We start from the raw sequence: 11420 nt of genomic DNA on the forward strand, positions 1-11420 counted from the left end.
AATTTAGATTTGTAAGCTCCAATGGGGCAGGGACTGATGTGAATGAGTTCTCTGTACAGCATTGCGGAATCAGTGGCGCTATATAAATAATTGATGATGATGATGATGATGACGGTTACAAAAGACATCTGAGACAATGGGAGTTTTATTGGATGGAATCTATCCTTGCAAAGTTTTAATTTGTCTATATCTCACAAAATGGGCAATGAGCACACCAATGCTGATGGCTTGTCTAAGAGAGAAGAAGATTTAAACCACATCCCACCTGGTCAATGTGACACAGCTGGTCCTGGACTAGGGCCCAACCCTGCACTATTGATTTAAGAAGGGGGAGGTATGTGACAGAATGGACATAACCATGATTGTTATTTCCAAGCAATCAACTTAAATATCTTACCCTGATCCAGAAGTCCCAGGGTACCCCTTGTGAGTTTAGGTTCTAATACCCTGGGCCTTCACAGCTGCAATAGTTAAAGTCCAATGCAATCAGGTTCTGGCAGTCTTAGAGTTGGTATAACGGTATTGTAACAAGCCACTCTTCTTTTCTTTTGTCTGACATCACATGTATGAAAGACAACAGGGCATCTCCTAGATTGAAATTCTGGACAAAGTTTACCTAGAATTGAGTCACCTGTAAAATTGCTTTAGAGAAATAAAAAGTTTACTGTGGGTCTGATGACTGTTTAGGTCTTTAACATTATAATGTTGGTTTGAGGGCTTTTTAGGCCTTTGACAATATAATGTAGGTCTGAGGGCTGTTTAAGCTTTTAACATTATACATTATTATTCTTGTAGTAATCTCAATCATATATACAATAAAAAAATATTAAACAATTTGAGGTATGCTTTACTAGCACTGCTTGTAGTAGGCTTGAAATCAAGTGGATGCATACCTAATGAGGAGGGAAGGGAAGTTACACAATAAGTGCAGTGAGTCATATTTTTCACTTTTCGTCTCCCAATGTTTTATGTGTGCCAGAATTGTTGAGCTATGGGAAAGAAAAAAGGCGGGGGAAAAAGCCTTGATTTGGCTTGACTTCAGTCCAATGGTCTTTCGGGAAGAGGGAGCCTAGATGGACAGGGAGCACCGGAAACAGGGAGCATGTCTATCTGGGCACTAAATTTTTGTCAAAGAGACTATAGTCTTCACATGTAAAATGAGTGAATACATGCATTAACAGACTAACCATGACTTAGAATAAACCCAAGAGCAAAATGGTTCAATAACAGAAAATTTAACCTGATTTTTAAAAATCCTGAAAGGAAATCCACATTATCTAGTAAGAGTGACATCTAAACACCAGAATAACTCCATGTCAATAAGGGAGTACAATCCTCCTTCTATTTTAATAGAGTAATAGAAAACACTAGACTAGAATAGATATTTTTTACATATGTGACAGGCGACTAAAAAATTGAATAAGAAAATTTCCAACTGGGAGTGATCTATGGATTCTGGAACAATTTTGAAGCTTTCCGTGAGCCCTATTATGCATATTATCTTCCATAAGCTGAAACTCATGAGGAATAGTTTTTATGTTACATCCACCTCTTGTTGGTTTTGAATGACCGCCTCCAATTTTGACTGAACAGAATCTTTCCTGACTCTAATCACTGCCACTTCAGATTTTCAAATCAAATGATGCATTTGACTCCAAGTAGAGCCTTATCAAATGTTGCCGGACTCTCCTTATTTAAATTATTTAACACCTAAAACAAACACAGATGAAGATGTACATTGTCACCTAACATGGGCAAGCAGCTGAATAAACATAACATAAAACATATGTCAGCATAGTTATAAAAACAAATGTGTTAGATAACCACAGCATTTGTTACCATCCTGTTAACTCCTTCCTATTAAATGTAGTCATGCCTCAAGAGCCCTTATCAAATTCAAATGCAGATTGGTATTTAGATATGTTTGTTCTTACTTACATCAGGATGTGTCTCATCCTTTTATTTACTCATATTACCAGAGCCAAAGAGTTCGAGCTGTCTGGGCAAACTGAACTGGAAAATAGCTGATAGCTGTGGTGTTTTGTCTACCCCAGTTAGTGCTAGCTGCAGCCTGCTTACAGCGACCAGGGGATAAATGTATGAAACTGCGCATTTTGCAAGCCACTGAATATTGGCAACTTTAAAGAAGAAGTTTAAAGCAGCAGTGGTTTTAAAGGCAAAACTTGCCTTTAAAAGCCATTGCCGCTTTAAATTCGCCCTGCAAATATGCCGATATTCGTCGACTTGCAACTACCCCCCGCGTATCTTTCTAATTCACCACCATTTTCATCACATGGGCCTCAGTCTGCAGTCCTATAAAAGGCACAACCCAGGGCATGAACAGTTATGGCCAAAAGTTTTGAAAATGACACAAATATTAATTTTCACAAAGTCTGCTGCCTCAATTTTTATGATGGCAATTTACATATACTCCAGAATTTCATGAAGAGTGATCAGATGAATTGCAATTAATTTCAAAGTCCCTCTTTGCTATGACAATAAACTTTATCCCAAAAAGGGCAAGGCTGGAGATCACTCTGTCATGCTGATTGAGTTAGGATAACAGACTAGAAGCTTTAAAAGGAGGGTGGTGCTTTAAATCATTGTTCTTCTTGTTAACCTCCGTTAACAGAGGTTAACAGAGGTTACCAACGAAACACGTGCAGTCATCATTGCTTTGCACAAAAAGGGCTTCACAGGTAAGGATATTGCTGCTAGTATGATTGCACCTAAATCAACCATTTATCGGGTCATCAAGAACTTCAAGGAGAGCGGTTCAATAGTTGTGAAGAATGCTTCAGGGCGCCCAAGAATCTCCAGCAAGTGCCAGGACATCTCCCAAACTTGATTTAGCTGCAGAATTGGGGCACCACCAGTACAGAGCTTACTCAGGAATAGCAGCAGGCAGGTGTGAGTGTATTTGTATACACAGTGAGGCGAAGACTTTTGGAGGATGGCCTGGTGTCAAGAAGGCAAGCAAAGAAGCCACTTCTCTCCAGGAAAAACATCAGGGACAGACTGATATTCTGCAAAAGGTACAGGGATTGGACTGCTGAGGACTGGGGTAAAGTCATTTTCTCTGATAAATCCCTTTTCAGATTGTTTGGGGCATCTGGAAAAACGCTTGTCTGGAGAAGGAAAGGTGAGCGTTACTATCAGTCCTGTGTCATGCCAACAGTAAAGCATCCTGAGACCATTCATGTGTGGGGCTGCTTCTCAGCCAAGGGAGTGGGCTCACTCACAATTTTCCCTAAGAACACAGCCATGAATAAAGAATGTTACCAAAACATCCTCCAAGAGCAACTTCTCCCAACCATCCAAGAACAGTTTGGTGATGAACATTGCCTTTTCCAGCATGATGGAGCACTTTGCTATAAGGTAAAAGTGATAACTAAGTGGATCAAATTGACTAGGTGGATCAAATTCAACAGTTGGGTTGTTTTTCTCTGAGTTTGTTCTATGATGTCAAATCATTCCATTGGGATAACATGTTTCTTCACATGTAATTACATTGAAGGGGCATTTTCCCACTCTGTTATCTCATCCAGAGTTCATGTCCTAAGTCCCTTAGAGAGCAGACTTTCACAGCTGCAAATTTCTATTCCCTAAGGTACACATTGGAAAAACAATATTTTGACAAACTGAAACCTAAAAAAAAAAGCATTGCCTTATTGGTTTACCTCTTATGCTTAAATCTTTTGCTTAATATCAAGCTAAAGCAAGACATCTCCATAGGGTTTGAAAAAGAAAAATATAAGTTATATCACAAATGATGCACTTTTAGGTTCATTAGTTCATTGATGATTTCATGTGCTATGAGATTCACTATCTATTATTATCCAAAATATCTAGATAATAATAGATAGGGAATCTCATAGCACACAAAATAATTTTCCTTATAGTTTGTGTCGATGGTATGAATGAATAAATGTGAAGTTCACATTTGAATAAACTAGTTTGATTTACAACTAACTTGATTTCTTAATTTGATTTATAAATAATTTGATTTACATCTAGTTAAAAGAAATTCCAAATTGTCTCTGATAGACAGTATTAATGAGAGATTTTAGCGATGCAAGATAATAGACACAAATGTATGTCCCGTAACACAACTTGTATCATCTGTTAAGCAACCATAAAATAACTGAACAGTGAAACAGCAGCGATAAAGTACCAAGTGTATATGTGAATCACATTCACAAAATTTATAAAGATAGAAGATTTCTTATTGGCCAGAAGACAAACGTGTATTATTAAGACCCGTTTTGAATGACTCAATGCTCTTAATCTGTACAGCGTCATCTCTAATTCTAAACTTATTGAATAAATATCTTACAATATGATATCATGTTATGTATGACATAGACTGTCAAAAACAGTTAAAGTTTAAATCAACTAGAAATTAATACAATAAAACGCTTCTGAAAGTAAGAAAAAAGTTTATTGCAATAAACAAAGTGACAGAGATAAGATTTGCTGGGATGTGTAGAAAGTCAGATTTTTAAAATCACATAACTTTATTATTTCTTCACTTCTCTTTTAATTTTAATTATATTTTGCTCAAAAATTATTAGTTTTAAGGAAATTAATAAAGTTTGAAATTATTATAATAAATCTACTGAACCTAAGACTGCATCCTTTATGAGATAACTTCTCTTCTTCTTTTTCTTTTCCTAGAGGACAATTTTGTCTCTCTGTAAGCACAATCTGTGATGAAATACAAATATATGTAAATATATCATATATTAAAGTTTAAATACATGAGTGGCTCAAAGTAGAAAAATGATATAAGTTCTGTGCGGTCTGTCCAAAACAACTGCTTTTATCTCCATAGTGTTTGTCACAGTAAGACTGGACAGATACACTATACTCCGTATCAGTCGTGGATTAAATGCCTCATGGTTCTTGAGATGATATTGGGCTGATCCGAGGAAGAGGCACTGTAGGCTATTCTCAAGCTATGCGCAGTGGCCACTCTTTTAATATTATCTTTTCCCACCTCTGTACTGTGTCTGACTTCAATAATTCAATATTCCCTCACACTGACCACCATCTTTTTTAGCATCTCCCTACCCCTCTCACTCTAACCCTCACCTATAAAGCCCTCAACCAATCCTACACCCCCTACATCTCCAAACTCTTCTCTACCCACAAACATTCCTGCCCCCTCCCCCTGACAATGACCGCCACCTCACAACCAAACTGACTACCTCTTATCGCTTCCGCCTCCAGGTTTTCATCCTGCTCCTCACCTGTGGATAAAATCTCCTGCACAATATCAGATTAGCCTCTACTTCTCTTCCTAGCTCTGTCTTCTTGAGCCCAGGCCATCATCATGTTGGACATTGCTATCACACTTACTCACACTTTACAGTCTCGTAAATAACTTGGTCTACATTGTTTGTGTGCAGTTTGTTAATTAGTAAATGTCTATTTTATTATCTATAATAATAATAATAATAATAATTATAATAATAATATTAACATTTTGTTTCTATATAGGGTCCCACTGTACATACACAAAAGAACTTGCTCTGCAGAAATCTGCAATACAGGGAAGGGAAGGATGCAGCTTTCAACCTACAGTACGTTGTACTGTTGGTACTGTTGGTCAGAAAAGTGTGGTCCCAATAACAAGAAAGCTACTGTAGTTATTGTTTGCATTAATACAGAGGTGTAAGGTTACCTCAATAGATAATGACATTTACGCATATGCCGATTGTCAGGATGAGAGCCTAAATCTGATATGCTGAAATAGTATATTGGATGTCAGGACCCAAAATAACTCTTTGCATGAATACCTAAATTAACCTGATCTTCAATTCAGATAAAGGTGTGACCAAATGAACCCAGGAGGAGATAATTGAGTTAGGTAAACCCTGTGTGAAGAGACCAGCTTTAGATATGCAGATCACAGACATCCATTGTATTTGATCATGTATTTCCCTAGCTAATGGACTTCCTTTCAATAGGTAGTGTAAACACAAACTAACTCCTGGGTGTAAATTAGAGAGCCATATGCCTAGAGGAGATCCTGGTAGTCAGCATGTGAAAGCCTATACAGGTATATAGAAATATGAACTTGAAAGGAAATTAATTCATTTTTCATATTTCGGGAAATCTGGATGGCACTCTGTACTGAGGGGCCAAAACCACACAAGGGTCTTGAAAGATAGATACCAACTACACAGGGAACAGCCATAGGCACATGTATTTCAGAATGAGATTGGATATTGTTGTAATTCCATTATGTTTGGTATTTAAACGTGCGGGAGATTATGACCGGTTTATTGAGGGGGTGTTATTTCTCTGAGATATATCTGTGAAGAATTACCAACAGGTCAAAACTTAGGAATAGTTTGACCAAACCTGAGGTAACACCCAGGGGACATTTCTGCCCTCCACATTAGCATTCACGCTGCCCCTGTGAATGCCGTCCCATTTGAGTTTACTTAAAAACCTGTGTCTGGAGGGACAAAGTGTCAGCTTGTTGGGGAATCAATCTGATTGAAGGACTGTCCATCTTTCCTGCCTGCCCCAGGCATACGGATTATTATTTGTAAGTAATGCTCTGTACTTTCATCCCATTTGTTTTATAACTGTTTGCAATTTTTTATTTGTATGTCAAATCTTTATTCCTTATTTTTGTTATCTGTATGCCCTGTACCTTTTGTATATTAAATCTAAAATTTAATATGTTGTGTCCTTGATACTCTAAAGAATCTATAGCCTTTTTAGAAGAGATCGCTTGACCAGGTTAACCATTGGAATGCCAGTGTGTGATTTGTTGATACATTTGATTAACAAGCTGTGTGTGCTTGTATGTACATTTGTGTAACAGTCTGGAGGTGTGAAGAGTTAACCCTGTGTGTGCTGGTGTGAGTCTTGCTAGTTTGTGGAACAGAAGCCTGTGTGCCAGTGTGGGACAGTATATTGGGGTCCTATTGCCCGTACCCAATAGGTGGTGGCTGTACCTTGAAGTGTCTGGGGGTGTGAGAGTGCTGTGTTTGGGGGCGATTCCGTAGGTCTAGAACCTGTGTGATAGGTGAGAGAGACTGCGGGCTGAAATCATGTGTGACCTCATACAGCAAACACCCCAAAGTCACGGCAGCTGGGAGCGTGTTCGTGACACCAATGTTCCTTTTTGTCGTAATATTCGGCTTATGTTAATCATAAGAGTGTAGTGTAGTGTGACCCTACACTCTTATGTTAATCATAAGAGTGTAGGGTCACACTCTACTGAAATACACAACTCACAATGGTGAGAAACCAAGGCATATCAACTGCACTTCATAAATGAGTCCCATTGACAGTGATGGGCAATGGACAGAAGGTTGTTACAGCATATTGTCAGTTACTTAGAAACATAGAATTTAATGGCAGATAAAAACCGCTTGGCCCATTTAGTCTGCACATTTCTTGCTATTAACCGATGGTACCTCAAACCCTATTTGATCCTTTATTCTTTATAAGGAAATTCTTATGTCTATCCCAAGCTTGTTTAAACTGCTCTACTGTATTAGTATCTACCACCTCCGATGGAAGGTTATTCCACTTATCCACTACCCTTTCTGTGAAGTAATTTTTCCTCAAATTTTCTCTGAACCTTCTTCCCTCCAGTTCAGTGCATGTCCTTGTGTTCTAGTACTTCTCTTTCTTTGAAAAATGTTTCCCTCCTGTACCTTGTTCAAACCCTTGATATATTTGAAAGTTTCTATCATGTCCCCCCTTTCCATTCTCTGCTCCAAACTATACATATTGAGATCTTTGAGTCTTTCTGGGTCAGTTTTGTGCTGTAAGCCATGCACCATTTTAGTTGCCTTTTTTTTGTACAGTTTCTAATGTATTTATATTTTTGTGGAGATGTGGCCTCCAGAATCGAACACAGTATTCTAGATGGGTCCGTACCAATAACCTATACAGTGGCATTATTACCTCTTTCTTTCTGCTACTGATTCCTCTCCCTATGCAACCAGTCATCTGACTTGCCTTCCTCATTGCATTGTTACATTGCTTACCTGCCTTAAAGTCACCTGAAATAGTGACTCCTAGATCCCTTTCCTCTTCAGTAGTTTCCATTAGTATGCCATTAATATTATATTTAGCCTTTGGTTTTTTGAGACCCAAGTGCATGATTTTGCATTTTTTGGCATTAAACTATAATTGCCACTCTCTTGACCATTCCTCTAGTCTACCTAGATCATCAATCATTTGTTTTACCCCTTCTGGTGTGTCTACCCTGTTGCATATCTTTGTGTCATCTGCAAAATGACATACTTTCCCTTTAATAGCATTTGCAATGTGTCCAATAAAGATATTAAAAAGCACTGGTCCAAGATCCTTGGGGTACTCCACTGGTAACCTTTCCCTCCTGTGAATGCACTCTATTTACTATAACTCTCTGTTTTCTATCCTGCAACCAAGATCTTATCCATTCCACCATCTTTGAATCCAATTCCAAGCGTTCAAGTTTATTTAACAGTCTGCGATGTGGGAAAGTGTAAAAAGCCTTACTAAAATCTAGATAAGCTACATCTACAGCCCCCCCCCCTTAATCTATTACTTTAGACACCCAGTCAAAAAAGGCAATAAGATTTGTTTGACATGATCTCCCCCCAGTAAATCCATGCTGTTTTGGATCCTGTAAATTACTGGATTTGAGACATTTTGCATCTCTTTCTTTTAAGAATGTTTCCATGAATTTCCCTACTACTGATGTAAGGCCCACTGGTCTGTAGTTGCTCGCCTCTTCCTTGCTTCCACTTTTGTGCAGTGGTACTACATTTGCTCTTTTCCAGTCCTCTGGAATTACTCCTGTAGCTAGTGACAGATTGAATAATTCTGTTAATGATGTTACCAGCACCCCCTTAAGCTCTTTTAGCATCCTTGGATGTATCCCATCTGGCCCCATTGATTTATCCACTTTCAGTTTTGAGAGCTCTGTTAGGACTTACTCCTCTCTAAATGTACTTTTATGTATGTAAAAACTAGGTTATTTTTATGATTATATTTGCAACTTAACTGTGGCACCTTCCCCGATCTTTCTGTAGTGAACAGTGAGTAAAAATAGTTATTAATATGATCTGCTATTACCTTGTTTCCCTCAAAAAGACTTTCTCTGACTTTAGCTTTATTATTCCTCCTTTTGTTTTTCTCTTCTTACTTATATACCTAAAAAAAAGTTTTGCCCCCTTTACTTACTGACTGGGACATTTACTCTTCAGCTTGTGCCTTTGCACATCTGATTTTCTTCTTAGCCTCCTTCTGTCTAGATAGATACATCTTTGTCTTCACTATTCTGAGTTTCTTTATATTTCCTAAAGGCCATCTTTTTTTATTTCACAATACTTGCTACTTCTTTTGCAAACAACACTGGCTTCCTTTTCCTTGTACTTTTCTTAACCCTTTTGATACAAATGTCTGTTGCTTTAAGTATGGCACTTTTTAATTTACCTAGCAAAGTAAAAGTCTAGATATTCTAGATAGAGGCCTGTTCTATTTGGCATGGGGGATTGCATGGAAATGAGTGGTGCACCCGTCTTGTCTTACTGTGGGGGAGCAGCACAGTGGCTTAGTGGTTAGCACTTCTGCCTCACTGTACTGGGTTCATGAGTTCTATTCCCAGGGCCGGTGCTAGGGTCCTCGGCGCCATAGGCAAAATGTCAAAATCCCCCCCTCCCCCCTGCATAATGTAAAAATATTCGCCCCCCTGTCTTTCCTTACCTTGGCTCCATAAAGCTGGTCCTCTCCGCCGGGTCCCCGTCCCTCACTGACACTGTAGGGCCATGATGATGATGTCACGCCCGACAGTCAGTGAGTGGAGGGGAGGAGACAGAGCGCCCCATCAGCTGTTGGAGGGGAGGGCGGCGGTGGTGATCCATAGCCTCCCCCCCCCTCCCCTTCCCCATGGATCTATCTGAAGCTGTGCGGCGGCCGTGGAAGGTATGCTCAGCGGTCGCCGCACAGTTTTAAACTACACTAATAAATGCTTTTTAATTTTGTGGCGCCCAGCAGTCTATTCCTGACTATGGCCTTATCTGTGTGGAGTGTGGAGTTTGTATGTTCTCCCCGTATTTCCGTGTTTTCCTCTGGGTGCTCCGGTTTCCTCCCACACTCCAAAAACATACTAGTAGGTTAATTGGTTGTTATTAAATTGCCCTTTGTCTCTCTTGGTATGTGTACATGTGTGTGTGTATGTTAGGGAATTTAGACTGTAAGCTCCAATGGGTCAGGGACTGATGTGAGTAGTTCTCTGTACTGTGTTTGTGCTGCGGAATTAGTAGCGCTATGTAAATAGCTGATGATAATGCTGACAAACCCTATGGAGATGTCTTGCTTTAGCTTGATATTAAGTACAAGACTTAAAAATAGGAAGAAAACCAATAGAACAATGCATTGTGTTTAGTTTTCAACATGTCAAAATGTTATTCTTGCAATGTGCACCCTCGGGAATAGCAATTTGCAGCTGTGAAAGTTTGCTCCCGAAGGGACTTAGTATATGAACTCTAGAAGAAACAACAGTGGGAAAATGCCCATTCAATGTAACTATGGCATGTGATGAAACATGTTATTCCAATGGAATGATTTGACAAAACACAGGAAGAAAACCCAGCTGGTGAAGTATGTGACGATGCCTATGTCCACATAGGACACTTCAGGTATACAGGAGAAGTTTGCTACATCTGTAGTTTCTATTTAAATATGTTTGAAAAATCATAGGGTACTGTTAATTCCTTACATTTTGAAACATTACAGTGATTGAATTGAAGACATTAATAAACAAATGTAAACAGTGTGTGTTACTGATCTGTTAAATAAAAAATAGTCACATCTCTCTCTGATTGATATCTCTATTTAGCTGCACATATTCCTATCAATTGCTCAATTCTGTTACTCACTACAGTAGCATTATGCAAACCAATGCATCAAATCTATTTTCCCTTTAGATTTTAAGGGCTAGATTTACTAAGCTGCGGGTTTGAAAAAAAGTGGGCATGTTGCCTATAGCAACTGGTCAGATTCTAGCTTTCATTTATTTAGTACCTTCTGCAAAATGACAGCTAGAATCTGATTGGTTGCTATAGGCAACATCCCCACTTTTTCAAACCCGCAGCTTAGTAAATCTAGCCCTGAGTGTTTGCAAGCCTAGCTGTCAAGCCCTGGGCTTGATTTTCACAGCTATTTCCAGCTATGTCACATTTTCAAGTTGAATTAATGGGCAGTGGACCAATCTGAGATTCAGGTGGATCCACAAATCCGACAGTTCCGATCAAATAAATGACTTTGCCATGCAATTCACATCTGTACTCCCTCATGGTGCATTACTTGATCTGTTGACTGATAAATGTGCTTTTATATTGGAAATGAGAGAAAAAGAATAAGATACAAAAAAAATCATAGCTGCAAAAAATAGCCTAAAT

This window comes from Mixophyes fleayi, chromosome 1, assembly GCF_038048845.1.
Source record: "Mixophyes fleayi isolate aMixFle1 chromosome 1, aMixFle1.hap1, whole genome shotgun sequence".
In the NCBI taxonomy this organism is placed as follows: Eukaryota; Metazoa; Chordata; class Amphibia; order Anura; family Limnodynastidae; genus Mixophyes; species Mixophyes fleayi.